We start from the raw sequence: 24,791 nt of genomic DNA on the forward strand, positions 1-24,791 counted from the left end.
ATTCACAACTAAAGAGAGAAAAAACCCTAATAAACTGAATCAAAATGGAAGCAGGGAAATCACAACAGACAATGCAGCAATTCAAAGGTTTATCAGAGATTACTATGAGAATCATTATACAATTAAATGAGAACCTAAAATAAATGTATAAACATCTGGACTCCTATAACTTCCCAAGGCTGAAAGATGATGATTTGGAATACATGAACAGACCTAACACTGTCAAAGAAATTGAACTGGTAAACAAAAGTCATGCCTCAAACAAAAGCCCAGGCCCAGATGAATTCACCAGTAAATTCTTTCAAACTTTCAAAGAGGACATACTGCCAATCCTTTTGAGGCTCTTCCAGGAAACTGAAGAAACAATAACACTCCCAAACTGTTTCACTGAAATAAATATGACCCTGATACCAAAAGCAGACAGAGACACCCTCAAAAATAGATTTGCAGGCCAATATCCTTGATGAATGCAAATGTGAAGCTCCTCAACAAAATATTAACAAAGAGAATCCAAAACATCAAAATGATCATATACCATGGTCAAGTATGGTTTATCCCAAGAATGCAAGGACAGTTTTAGATACTCAGGTCAACCAACCAACATAATATACTATATCAAATAAAGAAAAAAGAAAAACCATAAGATCATATCAATAAGTAAAGTAAAGGCCCTCCCGTTGATCATCGATTTACTTGAGCGGGCCTAGTCACGTCTCCATTGGAGACTTTGTTGTTACTGTGTCTGGCATATCGAATACGTCACGGGGAGCTTGCCAGGCTCTGCCGTGCGGGCGAGATACTCTCGGTAGCTTGCCGGGCTCTCCAAGAGGGGCAGAGGAATCGAACTCGGGTCGGCCATGTTGGCTGCGTGCAAGGCAAACACCCTACCGCTGTGCTATCACTCCAGCAACTCATAAAGAGCATTAGGAAAGGTTCAGCACCCAACCATGTTAAAAACTCTCAACAAAATGGGAGCTGAAGGAACTTTCCCCAACAGAGTCAGAATTACTTGCCACAAGCCATTAGCAAAAACTATACTCAATGGGAAAAAACTAAAAGCCTTCCTTCCCTCTAAGATCAGGCACAAGACAATGTTGCCTACTCTTTCCAGCTCTATTCTATATAGTACTGAAAGTATTTACAGTAGCAATTAGCCAAGGAATAAAAGATATCAAGATCATCTGGATGGGAAAGGAAGTAGTCAAGCTCTCACTATTTGCAGATAATATGGTAGAGTTATCTTTAGAATATCCTAAAGACTCTACAAAAAAGATGCTAGTAACAATATAAGTGTAAAGAGTAATTGTATAAAATTAATAGACAAGAGTCCATGACTTTCATATATAAAAGTAATGAAATAGAGAAAGCAATATTGTTTTAAAAATTCTTATTCACAATTGTGTCTCAGAAAATTATGTACCTCAGAAACATCTCAATTAAGGAGGCAAAAGACCTGTACAAATTAAATTACAAAATACTACCTGGAGAAATAAAAGAGGACATGAGAAAATTGAGACACATCCCCTGCTCATGGATGGAAAGGATTAATATCATCAAAATGGCAATACTTCACAAAGAATTGTACAGATTTAATTCAGATGCTATAAGGTTACCCATGTCATTTTTAAAAGAAATACACCAACTGCTTCTGGGAAATGTATACTGGCAGAAGGATGGGTGTATGACCGAAATTCAATAATGGATGACTTTGTAATGCTCTAGAAATAATTTTTAAAAATTTTAGAAACAAAGAGAAATACATCAAACACTCATGAAATTCATATAAAACAATAAACTCCTTGTAGAGCTAAAGCAGTTTCTTGGAGAAAGGAACCTGGCAAACATCAGTTTTCCCAACTTCAAACTGCAATACAAAGTGGTAGTAACTAAAACAGCATGATATTGGAATAAAGACAGAGGCTCAAATCAATGGAATTGACTTGAATATCCTGAGAAAGACCCTCAGGTATATGGTACGTTAATCTTCAATAAAGAAGTCTTTATTGAAGGGAAGCCTCTTCAACAAGTGGTGTTGGAGAAACTAGTTAGATATATGCAAAAAAATAAATTCAGACATTCTTCTAACATTATTCACAAGAATCAAAGAAAAATGGCTTAAAGACCTTGATATCAGACTTGAATCCATAAGGTACATCAAGAAAAATATAGGTAGAACTCTCTATGACATTGAAGCTAAAGGTATCTTAAAGGATGAAGAACCACTGACCAAGCAAGGAGAAGCAAAATATAAACAAATGTAGTTTACCATGACCCAGACATACAGAAATAAATCTCAAAAGATGTACAAGTGGTAGTATTTCTCCCGGACACCTCACAGGGCTGTCATCCTGAGGCAAGCCGGCGGGGGTGGGGGGGGGAATGAGATACTGTGCCTGAACAAACAGAGCCATGGTGTCTTAAAACGTCCACACTCCACAATATCCGCCATGGTCCACCGAAACCCACTGTTTGGACGAGCCTCATGCAGGAATTAAATTTTTTGTTAAATGTATTTATTGAATCACCGTGAGAAAAGTTACAAAGCTTGCAGGTTTAACTCTCGGTCATACAATGATCAAAACCCATCCCTTCACTAGTAATTATTTTTCACCACCAAGAACAACAATATACTCCCTCCCACTCCTCCCGATGCCTGTGAGGCAGATGATTTCTACTTAACTCTGTCTCTACTTTGATTACATTAATTATTTTGGCAAAAGAAGTACTATTATTGTTTGGAATTTCCCCCCAACAATCAGAACTCCTGAAAAGTCATTGTGGAATGATTCGTTTTCTATTGCTGGTTATGAAAACCATATGATGTCACATGGCCGCTATTGCAGCTGCGTGATTTTGGATTTCTGATATTTTACTAATCAAGTCTGGAGGGATTTCTTCCAAACTCTGGATAATTACGAGATTGGTTTGTGTGCCTCTGGTGCCACAGCTGTACCAGAGATCCACTCGTGTAAAGCAACTCGTGGCCTTGGTAGGGCGTGAAGGACATGCCAGTTCCGCCCCCATCCCATGAGGCTACAGTTGCCTCATCATCACTGGCTCATACCTGGCTGTCCAATAAGCTCTGAAGTGGTGGCCACTGTGCTGCCAGGGGGCAGGGGGACGGCGGAAGAGACAGGTACCCTTTCCCTCCCAGAAGGGGGGGCATGGAGCCATAGTTTAATGTATAGTCCATTCACATTTCTGCCACAAGCTGCTGGGCTCTGGATTAGGTCCGTGTACCTCTGGTGCCATGGCCGTCAGGAATTAATTTTTTTTAAACACACAGATATGTGGGTTTTGTGATTGGAATCTCCAGTTTTGATAGGGTCGGGGATGGGCTACCTATTCCATCTCTCTGTACTTCAGGCAGTCAAGTATGCCCCAAAGTTGTCAGTCAGTTAAAAATTTAAGTCCAGCTGTATCATCTCGTTAGAAATTTTGGACACCATGAGCATCAGGGCCATGAGTTCAGTGGTTTCAGTGGTACAGCATCTCAAACTCTCTAATACTGCCAAACCAGGAGTAGCACACCAGATTGGACAAAATGTAATTTAGAATGCAACCAGTTTCAATTAACAAAATATAAATGCAGAAGGCTTAACCTTCAACATCTTACTAATGTCTTATACAAGGGCTTAAGTGCTCCATGGTGAGATACAGAATCTTCACCAATTTTCGTCTAAAGAAATATTTTATCATTATTTTAGCAAATTATTTATAACAAGCAATCTAAAATAAAATTTTGAGGGACTTCTGTGGGGGGAGGCTCAAGGGTGGTTGGGAATATTGGAAATAATGGTGGTGGGAAGGTGCAATGGTGGTGGGATTGATGCTGTAATACTGAATGTCTGTAACTAAACTAATGATTTAATAAAGTTAGTTTTTAAAAATGGTAAACAAATAATCAGGAAGAAGCAAATCAAAACAGCAATGAGATGGGGCCGGTGCTATAGTACAGCGGGTAGCACATTTGCATTGCACACGACTGACCCGGGTTAGGTCCCCGTTGTCCCATATGCTCCCCCAAACACTGCCAGGAGTAATTCCTGAGTGCAAAGCCAGTAACAATTCCTGAGCATCGCTGGGTGTGACCCAAAAAGCAAAAAAAAATCAGCAATGAGATATCATCTTACACCACAGAGACTGGCACACATCCACAAGCAATTGGTGCTGGAGTGGATGCGGGGAGAAAGGGAGTCTCCTTCATTGTTGGTGGAAACTCTGACTGGTTCAGCCTTTTTGGAAAACAATATAGACATTCCCTTAAAAACTAAAAATTGAGCTCAATTTGACCCAGCAATATCACTTCTGGGAATATACCGTGGGAGCCCAAAAACACAGATCAGAAGCATAATCTACACTTTGATATTCATTGGAAATAGTGGCACTATTCACAATAGCCAGAATCTGGAAACAACCTGAGTACCCAAGAACAGACGAATGGGTAAAGAAACTATGGCACATCTAAACAATGAAAAACTATGCAGCTGTTAGGAAGAATGAAGTCATGAACTATGATTATAAATGGATAGACATGGAGAGTATCATGTTGAGTGAAATGAGTGAGAATGAGAGGGACAGGTACAGAATGACTGCATTCATTTGTGTGGGATATAAAAATATATATCATATAGTATGAGACCAATATCCATGGTGAGGGTAAACAGGGTAAAGGAGTACAGGTCAACGGTTGAAATTTTGCCACAAGAGTGTGTGGCACAGGTAAAGGGATATATCTGATAACCTTTGATAATCTGTATTTCAAACTATAATGACTAAAATGGAAGAGAGAGAGAATGAAAGAGAGAAAGAGAAAGAGAGAAAGAAAGTGTCTGCCATAGTGGCAGGAGGTTGGGCGGGGGCAGAGGGAAACTGGGACCATTGGTGGTAGAAAGAGTACATTGGTGAAGGGCCGGGTGTTGGAACATTATATGACTGAAATCTAACCATGAACAGCTTCATAAATGTGTATATAACTGTGATTCAATTACAAAATAAATGGGGAAAAGATTTTAAAAAGATAAACAAATGGGACTGCAATAAACCAAGAAGCTTCTCCACTACAAAGGAAACAATAACCAGAATACAAAGACAGCCCAAGGAATGGGAAAATTATTTACCCAACACTCATCTAATAAGGGATTAATAGTCAAGATATATAAGGCACAGTAGAACTTTATGGGAAAAATACAAACACATCGACAAATGGGGAGAAGAGATGAACAGAAAGTTCTTCAAAAAATATAAATGGCCAAATTGAAAGTGCTCTATATCACTAATGATCAGAGAGATGCAAATGAAAACAAAAATGACATATCATCTATTTTTTTTAATTTTATTGAGTCACCATGAGATAGTTACAACTTTCATGTTTGGGTTACAATCACACAATGATCAAACACCCGTCCCTCCACCAGTGCACATTCCCTACCACCAATATCCCCAGTATACACCCCCGACCCCCCTTTCCCACTCTCTGCCTGCCTCCATGCTAAGTGAAATGCCTCCATGCTAAGTGAAATGAGTCAGAAAGAGAGGGACAGAAATAGAAGGACTTCAGTCATTTGTGGAGTATAAAACAACATAACATGAGGCTTACTCCTATGGATAGTAGATACACGGTCCAAGAAGATTGCCCCATAGCTGGAAGCCTGCCTCATGAGCAAAGGGGGGAAGGCAGCTGGAATAGAGAAGGGATCACTAAGAAAATGATGGCTTGAGGAACCAGTCAGGATGGGAGATGTGTGCTGAAAGTAGATAAAGGACCAAAAATAATAACCTCTCTGTGTCTGTATTGCAAACCATAATGCCCAAAAGTAGAAAGAGAGAATGGGGAATATTGTCTGACATATTATCTTATACCACAGACACTGGCAGGCATAAAATGGAGAGAAAGGGACACTTATTCACTGTTGATGGGAATACTTAAAGGTTCAGCATTTCTGAAAAAGAGTATGGACATCCTTCAAAACCCTAGAAATTGAACTTCTATACTACCCAACAATACTACTTCTGGGAATGTAACCTAGTTACCCAAAAACATAATGCAGTCATCAGCACTCCTATGTTCATTGAAGCACTAGTCACAACAGCCAGAATCTAGACAAAACCCAACTGCCTGAGAACAAATGAGTGAACAAAGAAACTATGGCATGTCCTGGAAAGCCGGTTTTCTCCCCTGATCTACGCGGGACGGGCACAGAGGCCCAGCTCTGGGCAACCAAGCTGAATGGCTCCTATTCCAACCAGGTACAGCCCGCCCCCAAGGGCCTAGGACACACTCTGCGCATGCACAGCTAGCTCCATGGCCTGGAAAGACGGTTTTCTCCCCTGATCTGCGCGGGACGGGCAAGGAGGTCCAGCTCTGGGCAACCAAGCTGAATGGCTCCTATTCCAACCGTAGACGTTCCCAACTCCTCGCTCAGTGCCAGGGACTTTTTCCGGAGCCGCGGCTACATATACCATAGGAACCATAAGCTACCTTCTTAGATGGAAACTTCTCTAGTTTAGCTCAGTCACTAGAAACACAGTAGCCAATAACTCATAAGCCTATCTTAACTCACACTGCATATCAAGCAGAATAGTAACAGTGAACGTGAAGGACTAAACCACACTTCTCACAATGGTAAAGCAACGCAAAAGCCCACCAAACTTTCTTATTGAAGAGGCTAGCCCAGAAGACACCAACAGTACTGTAGTGTTAGACAACCTCTCTGACAAGGAATTCAGAAGGGAGCGACTTAGGATGCTTAGGGAACTAAAAGAAACAATGGAAAGCAATGCCAATAGAAGACAAGAGGATTTGAAGGCAGAAATGAGGAAAATGCAATCAGAAATGTCAGACCTGAAAAATCTCGTATGCGAATTGAAAAACTCAGTGGAAGGCCTCAGCAGCAGAGTAAGAGCTGCTGAGAACAGAATCAGTGAGCTCGAAGATGAAGTTCAGAGACTCTCCAGAAAAGAGCAGAAAATGGAAAAGAGACTCACAATTCGGGAACAGATGGCAAGAGAAGATCGTGATGAAGCCAAGAGGGGTAACATAAGAATTATTGGAGTCCCAGAGGGACAGGAAGAAAACCTCGATGAAGAAGAAACTGCCAAAGACATCATTGCTACAACATTTCCAGAGCTGAAGAAAACTTGTGACCACAGTCAGGAGGCCCGAAGGGTACCAGCTAGAAGAAATCCGAATAAAAATACCCCAAGACACATTCTGATCAAAATGACCAAAACCTTAGACAGAGACAAAATTCTGAAAGCAGCAAGATCGAAGAAAGAAATCTCTTACAAAGGAGCATCCTTAAAATTCACTGCTGATTTTTCTGATAAAACCCTCATGTCCCGAAAGCAGTGGTGGGACATAGTGAAAAAACTCAATGAAATAAATGCCTCCCCAAAAGTACTTTACCCAGCGAGACTCTCATTTACAATAGAAGGAACAACACACAGTTTCACAAACAAACAACAGCTTAGGAACTTCATAGACTCAAAACCGTGGTTACAAGAACAACTAAATGGGCTACTTTAAGGCAAGAAAGGCCCCTCAAATACACCAAATTTCAACAGAACAATGGGACAAAATCCGATAACAATATTCTCTCTCAAAGTCAATGGGCTAAACGCACCAAATAAAAGACACAGAGTGGCAAGATAGATTAGAAAATTGAAACCAACATTCTGCTGCCTGCAAGAAACACATCTCAACAGTCAGAGCAAACACAGGCTCAAAGTCAAAGACTGCAAAACAATACGAAGGCAAACAACTCCCATCAAAAAGCTGGGGTAGCCATCGTAGTACCAGACTATATTGATTTCATACTGAAGAAGGTCACAAAGACAGTGAAGGACAATTCTTATTTATCAAGGTATCTGTACAAGAGGAAGACCTTACAATACTAAATGTATATGCACCTAATGAGGGACCAGCAAAGTACTTAAAACAACTTCTCATAGACTTGAAGAAACACATCGATAGCAAAACAATACTAGTGGGAGACTTCAACACTGGTTTATCACATCTTGATAGATCAACCAGACTCAAGCTTAGCAAGGATATACTTCATCTGAGGGAAACAATGGAAGAAAAGGACTTAGTAGATATATAGAGGACACTTCATTCACAAAAAGCGAATACACATTCTTCTCAAGCGTACATGGAACATTCTCCAAGATAGACTACATGCTGAGCCACAAAACATGCCTCCATAAAATTAAGAAGATAGAGATTGTATCAACAATCTTCTCAGACCATAATGCTCTGAAATTAGAAGTAAATCACACACAAAAACAGAAAACTAAATCAAACACCTGGAAATTAAACAGTGCTCTATTGAACAACGAGTGGCTTAGACAGGAAATCAAAGAGGAAATCAAAAGATTCCTAGAAATGAATGAAAATGAGAACACGAGTTACCAAAACTTATGGGAGACAGCAAAAGCTGTGTTAAGAGGAAAGTTTATAGCTCTACAAGCATTCCTCAGAAAGGAGGAGCGAGCACACATAAGTAAGCTAACCTCACAGCTTAAGAGCTTGGAGAAGGATCAAAAAAAGGAGCACAACCCGAACAGGAGAAAGGAAATAATAAAACTCAGAGCAGAGATTAACGAGATGGAAACCCAAAAAACAATCCAAAAGATCAGTGAAACCAAGAGAGGGTTCTTCGAGAAAATTAACAAGATTGATAAGCCTCTAGCAAAACTCACAAAGAAAGGGAGAGAGAAAACCCTAATAAACCGAATCAGAAATGGAAAGGGGGTCATTACAACAGAAAATACAGAAAATCAAAGGATACTCAGGGAGTACTTTGAGAAACTTTATGCCACGGAACATCAAAACCTCGAGGAAATGGATAAATTCCTAGACTCCTACAGACTCCCAAGGCTGAACCAAGAAGACCTGGAATACCTGAACAGATCTATCACCATCAAGGAAATTGAAATGGTAATAAAAAGTCTCCCCAAGCACAAAAGTCCTGGCCCGGATGGATTCACTAGTGAATTCTTCCAAATCTTTAAAGAGGACTTACTCCCTATCCTCTTTAAGCTTTTCCAGGAAATTGAAATATCAAAAACAGTTCTGAACAGTTTCTACGAAGCAAATATCACACTGATACCAAAAGCAGACAGAGATACCACAAAGAAAGATAATTACAGACCGATATCCCTGATGAACACAGATGCAAAGATCCTCAACAAACTACTAGCAAATAGAATCCAACTACTCATCAAAAAAATCATACATCATGACCAAGTAGGATTCATCCCAGAGATGCAAGAATGGTTCAACATTCGGAAATCAATCAACATAATCCATCATATCAAAAAAAGAAAAGATAAAAAGCATATGATTATATCAATAGATGCAGAGAAAGCATTTGACAAGATCCAGCACCCCTTTTTGATGAAAACCTCAGCCAAAATGGGTATAGAGGGGACCTTCCTCAACATAATTAAAGCCATCTACCACAAGCTTACAGCAAGCATCATTCTCAATGGGGAAAAACTGAGAGCCTTCCCTCTAAGATCAGGGATGAGACAAGGATGCCCACTCTCTCCACTGCTGTTCAATATAGTACAGGAAGTACTTGCAATAGCGATTAGGCAAGAAAAAGATATTAAGGGCATTCAGGTAGGAAAGGAAGAAATCAAGCTCTCACTATTCACAGATGATATGATACTCTACTTAGAGAACCCAATAACCTCCACCAAAAAACTCCTAGAAACAATAGACTTGTATAGTAAAGTTGCAGGCTATAAAATCAATACCCATAAGTCCATGGATTTCCTATATGCAAACAGTGAGAGAGAAGAAAGCAACATGAAAAAAAAATCCCGTTCACAATTGTGCCCCAGAAAATCAAGTACTTAGGAATCAGCTTAACTAAGGAAGTAAAGGACCTGTACAAAGAAAACTACAAAACGCTACTTCAGGAAATAAAAGAGGACATGAGGAAATGGAAAGATATCCCCTGCTCATGGGTCGGGAGAATTAACATTGTCAAAATAGCAATACTACCAAAAGCATTGTATAAATTCAATGCAATCCCTATAAGGATACCCATGACATTCTTCAAAGAAATGGAGCAAACACTCCTGAAATTTATATGGAACAATAAGCCCCCACGAATAGCTAAAGCAATTCTTGGGAAAAAGAAAATGGTAGGAATCAACCTCCCGAACTTCAAACTGTACTACAAAGCAGTAATAATTAAAACAGCATGGTACTGGAACAAAGGCAGAACTGCAGACCAATGGAACAGGGTTGAATACACTGACATCTCCCCTCAATAATATGATCATCGAATCTTTGATAAAGGTGCAAGTAATGTGAAGTGGAGTAAGGAAAGCCTCTTTAACAAATTGTGCTGGCATCACTGGACGGCTACATGCAAAAAATGGGCTCAGAACTCTGCCTAACACCATGTACAAAAGTAAGATCAAAATGGATTAAAGACCTCAATATCAAGCCAGAAACGATAAGGTACATTGAAGACAAAGTTGGCAAAACCCTCCATGACATTGAAGCTAATGGTATCTTCAAAGATGCCACGCCACTGACTGAGCAAGTGAAAACAGAGGTAGATAAATGGGACTATCTTAAACTAAGAAGCTTCTGCACCTCCAAAGAAACAGTGACCAAAATACAAAGACAGTCTACAGAATGGGAAAGGATATTCGCCGAATACACATCTGACAAGGGGTTGATATCCAGGATATATAAATACTGGTTAAACTCCACAAGAAGAAAACATCCAACCCCATCGAAAAAGGGGGCAATGAAATGAACAGAAACTTTCTCAAAGAAGAAATCCGAATGGCAAAAAAGCACATGAGAAAATGCTCTACATCATTAATCACCAGGGAAATGCAGATCAAAACCACAATGAGATACCATATCACACCTCAGAGACTGGCCCACATTCAAAAGAACAAAAGCAACCGATGCTGGCGCGGATGTGGCGAGAAACGGACACTCCTTCACTGTTGGTGGGAATGTCCACTGGTTCAGCCCTTCTGGAAAACAGTATGGACGATTCTCAAAAAATTAGAAATTGAGCTCCCATTTGACCCAGCAATACCACTCCTGGGAATATATCCCAGAGAGGCAAAAATGTATAGTCGAAATGACATCTGCGCTTGTTTGTTCATTGCAGCACTCTTTACAATAGCCAGAAACTGGAAGAAACCTGAATGCCCAAGAACAGATGACTGGTTAAAGAAACTTTGGTACATCTACACAATGGAGTACTATGTAGCTGTTAGAAAAGATGAAGTCATGAAATTTACATACAAGTGGTACAACATGGAAAGTATCATGTTAAGCGAAATGAGTCAGAAAGAGAGGGATAGACATAGAAAGATTGCATTCATCTGGGGGATATAAAGTAACAAAATATGAGATTAATACCCAAGAATAGCTGAGATCAGCACCAGGAGGATTACTCCATAGCTTAGTGGCCAGTCGGGCATTCTAGAGGAAAGGGCATCTCAGATAGAGAAGGGAACACCAAATAAAGGGTGTTTGGAGGATCCTACCAGGAGGGGAGATGTATGTCGAAAGTAGACTATGGACTGAACATGTTTGCCACTCAATGCCTCTTTTGCAGACCACAACACCCAAAAGGTGAGAGAGAACACAAGGTATTGCACTGACACAGAGGCAGAGGGGGATGGGCGGATGGGGGTGGGGGGGATATTATCCATGGTGGTGGAAAATGGGCACTGGTGGAGGGATGGGTATCTGATCATTGTATAATCAACCCAAGCACAAAAAATTGTAAATCTACAATTGTACCTCATGGTGTTTCACTAATAAAAAAAGAAAAATTTAAAAAAAAAAAGAAACTATGGCACATCTACACAATGGTACTCTACACAGCTATTAGAAAAAAATGAATTCGTGAAATCTGCTTACACATGGAACATATCATGCTAAGCGAAATCAGTCAGAGGGAGAGGGACAAATACTGCATAGAATGATTGCACTCATCTGTGGAATATAAAAAATCATAGTATGTGAGTAACACCCGAAGACATTAAAACAGGGCCAGTAGGATGGATCCATGGTAGTGAGCTTCTCACCAAGGGGGAGGAGGGCAGTTAAGATAGACAAGGGACCACTATGACAATAGTAGCTGGGAAAAAAAAACACTCTGGAAAAAAACTGAGTGTTAGGAAGAAGTGACATGCATGATACGAATTCAGTAACAGAAATTCAAAACATGATGCCTGAAAGGAAAATAGGGAGAAACAGAGAGACAGAGAGAGAAAATCATGTGGCATAGAGGCAGACTGAAGGGGCGGAGTGAAAGGCGAAGAGCAGGATAAAAACAGACAAACAGATGGTGAGAAATGAGCGCTGAAGGAGAGATGGGTGACGGAACATTATATGACTGAAACTCAGTTATGAACAACTTTGTAACTGTATATCCCACAGTGATTTAATTAAAACAATACCAAAATGAGTATGCATTTTTCTATACAATGTTCTAGAAGTTCAAAACTGGTCAAACTATTGCCTTAAGTATGATGATAACAATTATTTTTGCAATTTTTTTAAAAGTAAAGTGGTGTTAAGGTATATTTTCTTTTTTAAAACTTCTTTTTTTTTAAATAGTGGTTATTGAATCACTGTGTGATAGACCATTACAAAGCTGTTCATGATTGGATTTCATACAGTATTCAAACAGTATTCCAGTGTACATTTCCCACCACCAGTGTCGCCAGGTTCCCTCCCATTACCCTCACCCCCTACCTTCCTCTATGGCAGGCGTTTTTCATCTCTCTCTCTTTCTCTCTCTCTCATTTTGGGCATGTTGTTTGCAATATTGATACTTATTATCAAGAATATTCTGATCCTCCCAGGATGGGAGGAGCATGCTGAAAGTAGACTATAGACCAAACATGATTGTCACCCATTGCCTCTTTTGCAAACCACAACACCCAATAGGAGAGAGAGAACAAAATGGAATTCCCTGCCACAGAGGAAGGGTGGGATCAGGAGGATGGGGGGTGGGAGGGATACTGGGATCCGTGGTGGTGGGAAATGGTTACTGGTGGAGGGATGAGTATTTGATCATTGTATAATTGAAACCCAAGCACAAAAATCTGTAAGTACACAACTGTACCTCATGATGCCTCACTAATAAAAATTTTAAAAAAAGAATATCCCTTACCTACTTTTATTTTTTTTTAATTTTTTTTATTTTTTTTTATTTTTTTATTAGTGAAACACCATGAGGTACAGTTATAGGCTTACAAATTTTGTGCTTGGGTTTCAGTTATACAATGATCAAGTGCCCATCCTTCCACCAGTTCCCGTCATCCATCACCACGGGTCCCAGCATCCCCCCCCACCCCCCATCCCCCCCGTCCCATCCTGCCTCTGTGGCAGGGTATTCCCCCTTGTTCTCTCTCTCTTCTTTTGGGTACTGTGTTTTGCAAGAGAGGCTTTGAGTGGCAATCATGTTTGGTCTATAGACTACTTTTAGCATGCTTCTCCCACCCTGGGAGGGTCCTCACAACACCCTTCATTTGGTGCTCTCTTCTCTATCTGAACTTCTTTTCAGCTAGAACGTGTGGCTGGCCTTCCATTCATGGAGCAAAATTCCTGGTACTAATCTCAGCCATTCCTGGGTGTTAATCTCCCTTTTTGTTGCTTTATGTTGCCCAGATGAATGCAATCTTTCTGTGTCTATCCCGCTCTTTCTGACTCATTTCGCTTAACATGATACTTTCCATGTAGTACCACTTGTATGTAAATTTCATAACTTCATCTTTTCTAACAGCTACATAGTGCTCCATTGTGTAAATGTACCAAAGTTTCTTTAACCAGTCATCTGTTCTTGGGCACTCAGGTTTTTTCCAGATTCTGGCTATTGTAAAGAGTGCTGCAATGAACAAACAATTGCAGATGTCACTTCGACTATACCTTTTTGCCTCTCTGGGATAGGTCTTGTCCAGCATTATCACTCTCAGATATTAATGTCATACTGGTCTATTTTCTATCTTACTTACCCTCAGTCTCACATACACTTGTGGTTAGTTCCAACCATTAACCAGTATTCCTAACCCCTGTTTTCCCTGGCGATGGATATTATATTCTTCTACTATATTTATTTTATATACCAAAAATGAATGATTCTACTACTATATTTATTTTATATACCACAAATGAATGCAGTTATTCTATATCTGCCCTTTTCCTTCTGACTCATTTCACTCAGCATGGTAGTCTCCATGTCCATCCATTTATAGGCAAATTTCACGACTTCAGTTTTCCTGACAGCTGCATAGTATTCCATTGTGTATATGTACCATAGTTTCATTATCCATTCATCTGTTCTTGGACACTCAGTTTTTTTCCAGATTCTGGCTATGGCGAATAGTGCTGCAATGAACATAGTACATTTTCAAAGAAATTTATCAGACACTCCTGAATTTCATACGGAAAAATAAACCCCACAAATAGCTAAAGAAATTCTTGGGGGAACAAAGATGGGAGGCAACACCTTCTCCAACCTCAGGATTGGGCCTGCAGTGATGACGCACTCAGGGCCTCACGGGATGGGGGTGGAGCTGGCCCTTTTCTCTCCACCCAACGAGATCCCAAATTGCTGCCCACGAACGGCCTCTCTGGCCCCTGATCAAGCTGTTTAACAGCCATGATCCAAGAGACTCAGGAAAAAATCTTGGAACTCGGCAGGTTTGGCAGATATCCCTTCAGGTTTAATTGTTAAAATTTCGGAATTCCAAAATCACGCTGCCACTACTGTGGCCGTGTGACATCATATGTTATTCATAACCAACAATAGAAAACAAATTGTCTATGGTTCCATTTTCGGCAGATTTGAGTTTTGGGGTAAAATCGCAAATAATAATGGTGGGTCTGGTGTCAAAATATTAAATGTACTCAAAGTAGAGAGAATAATGTGGAACTCATCTGCCTAACAGGTAGGGAGAGGGTGTGGGATGGGGGGGGGGGGTATACTGGTGTTTTTGGTGGTGGAAAATGGCCACTGGTGAAGGGATGGATATGATCAAGACTTAAACCCGAAATCTTTGTAACTGCACTCACAGTGATTCAATAAATAAAATTATAAAAAGGGGGGAAAAAAAGAAACAGTGACCAGGATACAAAAACATCCTATGGGATGGTCAAGAATAATTTCCCAATACCCTTCTGATAAGAGGTTAATATCAAAAACATACAAGGCACTGGTTGAATTCTACAAGAACAAAAACGTCAAATCCCATAAGAAAATGGGATGATGAAATGAACAGAAACTTTCTCAAAGAAGAAATTCAAACAGCCATAAGGCACATGAAAAAATGATCTTCATCACTAATCATCAGGGAGATGCAGATCAAAACAACAATGAGCACCAAATAAAGGGTATTAGGAGGATCCTCCTCCCAGAATGGGAGAAGAATGCTGAAAGTAGACCATAGACCAAACATGATTGCCACTCAATGCCTCTTTTGCAAACCACGACACCCAAAAGGAGAGAGAGAACAAAAGGGAATGCCCTGCCACAGAAGCAGAGTGAGATTGGGGGGGGGGGGGGAGGGATGCTGAGATCCGTGGTGGTGGGAAATGGGCACTGGTGGAGGGATGGGTATTTGAACATTGTATAATTGAAACCCAAGAATAAAAATTTGTAAGTCTACAACTGTACCTCATGGTGTCTCACTAATAAAAAATTTAAAAATTAAAAAATAAATAAATAAATATTAACCATCTCATTCAAAAAAAACAACAATGAGATATTATCTTACACTGCAGAGACTAGCACACCTCCAAAAGAACAAAAGCAACCAGTGTGGGCATGCATGTGGGGAAAAAGGGATTCTTCTTCACTATTGGTCGGAATGTCGACTGGTACAGCCTTTTTGGAAAACAATATGGATGTTTCACAAAAAAAAAAAAACTAGAAATTGAGCTTCCATTTCACCCAGCAATACCACTTCTGGTAAGGCCCGGGCTGGGTGCCGCCGAGAGGCGGGTCGGAAGCCTGGAGGTTTCGGGAGGAGAACGCAGGCTCGGGAATCCCCGGGCCGTGCGTCCCTGGGAGCGCCGCACCACCTGACCCGGCCTTCGCAGCCTCCCCCGCTCCAGAGTTCGCTTCTGTTCTCAGCTTGCTGACCCGCCTGGTCTCCGCAGCCGAGTTCGGCGGCTTTGAACTGGCACATCGGTCCCTGGCGGCGTTTGGTTTTGACTCCTGTCCCTCTTTGTCACTGCAGAGCCAAAGGTGGCAGTTGGATCGGGTTCCCCCACACCCCTCCTGCCTGTTGACGTCCATAAAAGTAAAAGTTCAGGTGCCCGGAGCGGCAGTACAGCAGCTGGGGAGCTTGCCTTGCACGACCCGACCTGGAGCTGCTCAGTTGGTGCACAGAACCTTACCGTGTTGACCCAAGCCCTTTAGTTGTCCCATTATCTGCTTTGACCTCAACCAGAAAACGACAAGTTTTGCAACCAGCGCTCTTGAATGTCACCTACAGAAAACCAAAATTTTATGTTATTGTCAGCATAGCTGCCGGCTCGCGACCCTGGGACCTCCATCTTTCCCTGCAGGATCCCAGGTGTCCCCCAAGATGCCTAAAGAGAAGCAGTTTTGAGCGTCTGCCCTGCCCTCTTCACTCCTGACCGCGGCACCCATCTCATCCCAAACCCAGGGTTCTGTAGAGGCGTGACCTCCTCAAAAGTGGGCGTGGCCTCAAAAGTGGGCGTGGCTTAATTTCTGGCGGGTGGCCGCTCATGCGGCCTCAGGTTATTTTCCCATACTAAGGAACCTAGTCCCCAAGGAATCTAGTTCCCAACCTACTCAGCAATATGAAGAAACAAAGAAAATCCCCACCATATGTGGAGGACAACAAAAACAATCCAGAACATTCTGTCGATACAGCTCACCTAAGGGAACTCTCTGACATAGAATTCAGATACGAAGTCATGAAGATGTTCAATCAACTCAATGAAACAGTCAGACAGACAGCCAGTAACACCACAGAAAAAATAGACAAATTATGAGAAGAAATGAGGGCTGAAATGTCACGATTAAAAGATTCCATAGATGAAATCAGAAACTCAGTTTCTTCTCTTAAAAATAGAATGACCAGAGCTGAAGAGAGAATCAGTGACCTGGAAGATCACCTGCAACAAGCCAACACGCAACAACAAACAGTGGCAAGGGACCTCAAAATGGCTCTACAGAGAATCAGAGTCCTAGCAGATGATTCCAAAAGGAACAATATTAGAATCATGGGACTACCTGAACCTCAGGGAAACAATCCCAACGAAAAAAACACCGTCAAACAAATCATTGCTGAAAACTTCCCAGAGCTGCACAATGCAGCCATTCAGATTCAAGGAGCCCTAAGGGTGCCAGCTAAAAGAGACCCCAACAAAAACACTCCAAGGCATATCATAGTTAGAATGATCAATACTGCCGATAGAGACACAATACTGCAAGCAGCAAGAGCAAAGAAGGAAATCACATACAAAGGAGCATCCCTTAGATTCACAGCAGACCTATCAGAGGAAACCCTAAAAGCCCGAAGGCAGTGGCGAGATATAGTCAAAAAACTCACGGAAATGAGTGCTTCCCCAAGAATACTCTACCCGGCTAAACTCTCCCTCAAAATCGAAGGAACAGTACACTATTTTATAGATAAACAGCAGCTCAGGAACTTCATAGACTCAAAACCAAACCTAAAGCAAGGCCTAAAGGGGCTACTATAAGACAAGACAAACCCTACAACCACAACACACCTGCACAGAAAGATGACACAAAACCCCATAACCATTCTCTCTCTCAATGTCAACGGTCTAAATTCACCATTTAAGAGACACAGAATGGCAAAATGGATACAGAGACAGAACCCAACATTCTGCTGCCTACAAGAAACTCACCTCAACAGCCAGAGCAAACACAAACTCAAAGTCAAAGGAAGGAAAACAATCATGCAAGCACACAACTCCCTCAAAAAAGCTGGGGTGGCCATACTAGTATCCGACAGCATTAATTTCACCTTGAAAAAGATTAGAAGGGACAGTGAAGGCTATTTTCTCTTCATCAAGGGATACGTACAACAGGAAGAAATCACACTCTTAAATGTATACGCACCTAATGAGGGAACAGCTAAATATATAAAAACAACTGCTAACAGATTTTAAGAAGGACATCACTACCAACACAATAGTACTTGGAGACTTCAACATCACCTTATCACCTCTGGATAGATCAACAAGAACAAAACCCAGCAAGGAATTATTGGCTTTGAAAGAAGTAATAGAAGAGAAAGGGCTTATGGACTTATACAGTGCTTTACACCCCAAAAAGAAAGAATACACATTCTTCTCCAGCGTGCACGGAACATTTTCCAAAATAGACCATGTGCTAGGACACAAAACATACCTCAACAGAATCAAGAAGATAGAAATAGTATCAGCCATCTTTTCAGACCATGATGCACTGAGGATAGAAGTGAATCACACAAAGACACGGAGAACCAAATCAAACACCTGGAAATTAAACAACTTGATGCTGAGCAATGAGAGGGTCAGGAACGAAGTCAAGGATGAAATCAAAAGATACCTGGAAACAAATGAGAATGAAGACACAAACTACCAGAACTTATGGGATGCAACGAAAGCTGTATTAAGGGGAAAATTTATAGCTCTGCAAGCATATCTTAAGTCGATAGAAACGATGCACATAAACAATTTGACCTCACAGCTCAAGACCTTAGAAAAGGATCAACAGAAAGAGGCTAAATCAGGCAGAAGGAAAGAGATCATAAAACTTAGAGTAGAAATCAACGACATGGAAAACAAAGAAACAATCCAAAAGATCAATGAAACCAAGAGCTGGTTCTTCGAGAAAATAAATAAGATAGATAAACCACTAGCAACACTCAAAAAGAAACAGAGAGAGAGAACCCTAATAAATCGAATCAGAAATAAGAATGGGGATATCACAACAGAAACTAAAGAAATTCAAGAGATCATCAGAGACGACTTTGAAAGTCTGTATGCCACGAAACACGAGAACCTGGAAGAAATGGATAAATTCCTGGATTCCTACCATCTCCCAAAGCTGAATCAAGAAGATATAGAGTACCTGAATAGACGTATTCACATCACGGAAATTGAAACTCTAATCAAAAGTCTTCCCAAAAACAAAAGCCCAGGTCCAGACGGATTTACTAGCGAATTTTTCCAAACATTTAAAGAGGACCTATTGCCAATTCTTCTCAAGCTTTTCCAGGAAATTGTAGAAACAGAAACTCTCCCAAACAGCTTCTATGAAGCCCATATCTCTCTAATACCAAAAGGAAACAAAGACACCATAAGAAAAGAAAACTACAGGCCAATATCCCTGATGAACAAGGATGCGAAGATTCTCAACAAAATACTAGCCAATAGAATACAACAACTCATCAAAAAGATCATACATCATAACCAAGTGGGACTCATCCCAGGGATGCAAGGATGGTTCAACATTCGGAATTCAATCAACATAATCCATCATAACAACAAAAGAAAAGATAAAAATCATATGATCATATCAATAGACAAAAGCAGAGAAAGCTTTTGACAAGATCCAGCACCCATTCATTTTGCCAAAATGGGGATAGAGGGGACTTTCCTCAATATAGTTAAAGCCATCTACCACAAACCTACAGCAAACATCATCCTCAATGGGGAAAAACTGAGACCCTTCCCCCTAAGGTCAGGGACGAGACAAGGATGCCCACTCTCTCCACTACTGTTCAATATAGTACTGGAAGTACTTGCAATAGCGATTAGGCAAGAAAAAGATATTAAGGGCATCCAGATTGGAAAAGAAGAAATTAAGCTCTCACTATTCGCAGATGACATGATACTATACTTAGAGAACCCTAAAACCTCTACCAATAAACTCCTAGAAACAATAGGCTTGTATAGTAAAGTGGCAGGCTATAAAATCAATACCCAAAAATCCATGGCATTCCTATACGCAAATAGTGAAAGAGAAGAAAGTGACATCAAGACAACAATCCCATTCACAATTGTGCCCCAGAAAATCAAGTATCTAGGAATCAGCTTAACTAAGGAAGTAAAGGACCTGTACAAAGAAAACTACAAAACGCTACTTCAGGAAATAAAAGAGGACATGAGGAAATGGAAAAATATCCCCTGTTCATGGATGGGGAGAACCAACATCATCAAAATGGCAATACTTCCCAAAGCACTGTACAAATTCAATGCAATCCCTATAAGGATACCCATGACATTCTTCAAAGAAATGGAGCAAACACTCCTGAAATTTATATGGAACAATAAGCCCCAACGAATAGCTAAAGCAATTCTTGGGAAAAAGAAAATGGGAGGAATCAACCTCCCTAACTTCAAACTCTACTACAAGGCAGTAATAATTAAAACAGCATGGTACTGGAACAAAGGCAGAGCTGCAGACCAATGGAACAGAGTTGAATATACTGACATTTCCTCCCAAACATATAATCATCTAATTTTTGATAAGGGGGCAAGAAAAGTGAAATGGAGCAGGGAAAGCCTCTTCTATAAACTGTGCTGGCAAAATTGGACGGCTACATGTAAAAAAAGTGGGCTCAGATCTCTGCCTAACAACATGCACAAAAGTAAGATCAAAATGGATTTATGACCTCAACATCAGACCAGAATCCATAATGTTTATTGAAGACAAAGTCGGCAAAACTCTCCATGATATTGAAGCTAATGGTATCTTGAAAGATGTCACGCCACTGGCCGAGCAAGTGAAAACAGAGATAGACAAATGGGACTATCTTAAACTAAGAAGCTTCTGCACCTCAAAAGAAACATTGACCAAAATACAAAGACAGCCTACAGACTGGGAAAGGATATTCACCAAGTACACATCCGACAAGGGGTTGATATCAAGGATATACAAAATACTGGTTAAACTCCACAAGAAGAAATCACCCAACCCCATCAAAAAATGGGGTGAGGAAATGAAGAGAAACTTTCGCAAAGAAGATATTCGAATGGCAAAAAGGCACATGAGAAAATGCTCTACATCACTAATCATCAGAGAGATGCAGATCAAAACCACAATGAGATATCATTTCACACCACAGAGACTGGCCCACATCCACAAGAACAAAAGCAACCGGTGCTGGCGCGGATGTGGCGAGAAAGGGACCCTCCTTCACTGCTGGTGGGAATGCCGGCTGGTCCAACCCTTTTGGAAAACAGTATGGACGACTCTCAAAAAATTAGAATTTGATCTGCCATTTGACCCAGCTATAGCACTCCTGGGAATATATCCCAGAGAGGCAAAAAGGTATAGTCGAAGTGACATCTGCAATTGTTTGTTCATTGCAGCACTCTTTACAATAGCCAGAATCTGGAAAAAACCTGAGTGCCCGAGAACAGATGACTGGTTAAAGAAACTTTGGTACATTTACACAATGGAGTACTATGTAGCTGTTAGAAAAGATGAAGTTATGAAATTTACATACAAGTGGTACTACATGGAAAGTATCATTTTAAGCGAAATGAGTCAGAAAGAGCGGGATAGACACAGAAAGATTGCATTCATCTGGGCAACATAAAGCAAGAAAAAGGGAGATTAACACCCAGGAATGGCTGAGATTAGTACCAGGTATTTTGCTCCGTGAATGGAAGGCCAGCCACACGCTCTAGGTGAAAAGGAAGCTCAGATAGAGAAGAGAGTACCAAATGAAGGGTGTTGTGAGGGCCCTTCCAGGGTGGGAGAAGCATGCTAAAAGTAGTTGATAGACCAAACATGATTGCCACTCAAAGCCTCTCTTGCAAAACACAGTACCCAAAAGAAGAGAGAGAGAACAAGGGGGAATACCCTGTCACAGAGGCAGGATGGGACGGGGGGGGGGGGATGAGGGGTGGGGGGGGAGGATGCTGGGACCCGTGGTGATGGATGACGGGCACTGGTGGAGGGATGGGCACTTGATCATTGTATAACTGAAACCCAAGCACAAAATTTGTAAGCCTATAACTGTACCTCATGGTTTTTCACTAATAAAAAAAGAAAAAAAAGAAAAAAATACCACTTCTGGGAAGATAGCCTGGAGGCCCCAAAACACAGGAGAAACATCTGCACTCTTATTTTTGCAATTTAGTACCACCAAGGATTTAGTCAAACTACAGTTATGTGGAAACACCTTTTTGCACATTTGGCAAGAAAGATTTAACAGGAACTGAACTATATCATGTGCTGAATGTAACGTCATTTGACATTGTTGCCAAGCAAACAATCACCTTCATTCAACTAATAGTGCCCAGTCTTTTCCTTGGGAACAATGTAAGCTTTCCTTGAAAATGTTGGAAACATTTTTTTAGCACTAGGCACCCAACCTACTATGTGTCAATGAGGCACAATGACATTTCACACAAATATGTGGATATGAGTTAAATGATTTTTTGCTTTGGACAAGAGTGGATCTGAGTGTATATGACAATCAAACTAGTATATCCATCATCTGAAAAAGGAGGAAAGCAACACAGAAAAGAACAATCAGAATCAAGTTAATAAAAATATACTGTATATTTAGGTCTTCCTGGCCATTTACTTTTCTTCTTCCCCAAAAGGTTACTACAAGATAATAATGGAAGCACCACTTTCTCTGTGTGCACATATATTTTCGGAATAAAGTTTTGGGCCCTTTGGGGTAGATGCCTAGTAGTGGAATTGCTGAGTCACATCTGAGGTCAAACAAAATAAGCTCAATAGGGTTTTCATTTTTTTGAGGCATGTCAATACTTTTTCCCAAAATGTTGAACCATCAACATTCCAAACAGCTATGAATGAAGCTTTATTTTTTCTCCACATCCTGACCAACAGTGGTTGCTTTTATTCTTTTTATGTGTGCCAGTCTCATTAGTGTGAAGTGATACCTCATTTTGGTTTTGATTTGAATTTTCTTCATATTAAGTAATTTAGAGCATAGTTTCATATATTTTTACTATCTGTATGTCTTCTTGGGGGAAGTTTCTGTTCTCCCTTTTATTTCTTTTTGTTGTTGTTTTATGGGGGTTGTTTGTTCTATTTTCCTCTTCTCCCATTTTTATGAGAGTGGTTAGTTTTTTCTTGTTAATTTTTACAGGCTCTTTGTATATATTCGACATTAATTTTTTGTCAGATAAGTATGGGCAAATACTTCTCCCCAGTTTGTGGGATGTATTTTTACTCTGGCAATTGTTTCTATTATAGTGCAGAGCCTTCTTAATTTAATAAAGCCCAATTGTTTATCTTTGGATCCATTTATAATCACTGGAAATTATTCCAGTGAAATACTTTTCCAATAGAATAATTGAAAATGTCTCTAGACTGGGTGTCATAAAGGAGTATGCCTATGTTTTCCTCATTGCCATACCATTATAGCCAAAATCTGCAAACAATTCAAGTGTCCCAAAAAGATAACTAGATAAAATGATATGGTTGGAGCTGAAGGGTGTTATGCTGAGTAAAGACAACCAGAAGTGACAAATACAGTGACAAATAAATGATATTTCACATGTGGTATATAAAAAGGCATAATAAAGAAACAACAAATGGTTAAAGACAAAAGAACCTGAGAATTGGTCTACAGAAATGAACTTATTAGGGTAGGGAGTTTTCAAGGGGCAGTGGGTCGGGATTGTGGGAACCATGAAACAATAGTGGAAGGAAGCACTCACTGTAGTGGAGGGTATGAGCTTGAAATATTGTGTGAATGAAACCCTGTAATTAGCAGCATTATATAAAAATACTAATAAAATACTATTTCCTCTGTTAAAGGTTGAGTAGCACTTGTAACTAATCTGGCCAAAGAGACATGATATAACTTCTGGGAGGGACTTCAGAACAAATGATTTACTTTTGAGAAAAGAATAGGAATTGATGCTTCCTTTTCTTCTGTAGGATTATGTCATGTCTGTATATGACTGTAAGAATCTCTACAACCATCCTGACAACAAAACCAGCATAAGCAAGATTGTAGAAGATAGAATGGGAAACAGCCAAGATCCAGAGACTATAAACTAAAGCTCCCGGAAGAGAGTGCCGCAGAATTCCCTGACCCCATACTAGGCTGTCTTCACTAGGTAACCTCAGAGGGTGGCAAGTTGAGTTTCCATCACCACCCTAAACAGCACCCCAGCAGCCAAAAGCCTCCAGAACCCAACTGCTGCCATGCTCAAGGCCACTCTCCACATGCTTGGAAGAGCCTGACCCAAGAGAGAGCTGGCAGAAAAACCCAGGTATGCAGGAACCTGTGATTGAGATCTCCAAGCCTGCTCAGATCGGGACTGGCCTCCTCCCCACAGCTTCCCAGTTTTCCAGTAGCTTGGCAGTCACACCCCACAAACTGCCCCAGTGCCATGTAATTTCATCAACGGCCAACATTCAGAGACTATAAACTAAAGCTCCTGGAAGAGAGCGATGCAGAATATCCTGGATGCAGGTGCTTTACCTCTCATACTCTAGCACTTATGTACGAAATGTAGCACAGATCTGTTTGATTTTAACATACTTGCTTATATTCTCTTATATACAGACATAAGTTGCTCCAGAATGAAATAAAACAACCTTCACAACTTCCCTCTTATTGTGGTGTGAAGGTGCTTGGTGGGGGGATTGGTGTTTGAATATTACCTGTAATGAACTATTGTACACATAACTATTGCATTCGGAGATAGTCATTCTGTTGAGAGCGAATGGAGAGTCAGGAACGAGACTGTTTCTCATAAACATTGTCTTTGTGAGATGCAGCTGTAGTCCGACACTTCCACA

At 40.6% G+C, this 24,791-nt stretch overlaps 1 pseudogene; it reads left to right on the forward strand.

Annotated features, from left to right (window-relative positions):
• Positions 1–15,870: 15,870 nt before the first annotated feature.
• LOC130038131 (52 kDa repressor of the inhibitor of the protein kinase-like) overlaps positions 15,871–24,791 on the forward strand; it is a 53,577-nt pseudogene continuing 44,656 nt past the window's right edge.

This window comes from Sorex fumeus, unplaced genomic scaffold, assembly GCF_029834395.1.
Source record: "Sorex fumeus unplaced genomic scaffold, SorFum_2.1 ptg000073l, whole genome shotgun sequence".
Lineage (NCBI taxonomy): Eukaryota > Metazoa > Chordata > Mammalia > Eulipotyphla > Soricidae > Sorex > Sorex fumeus.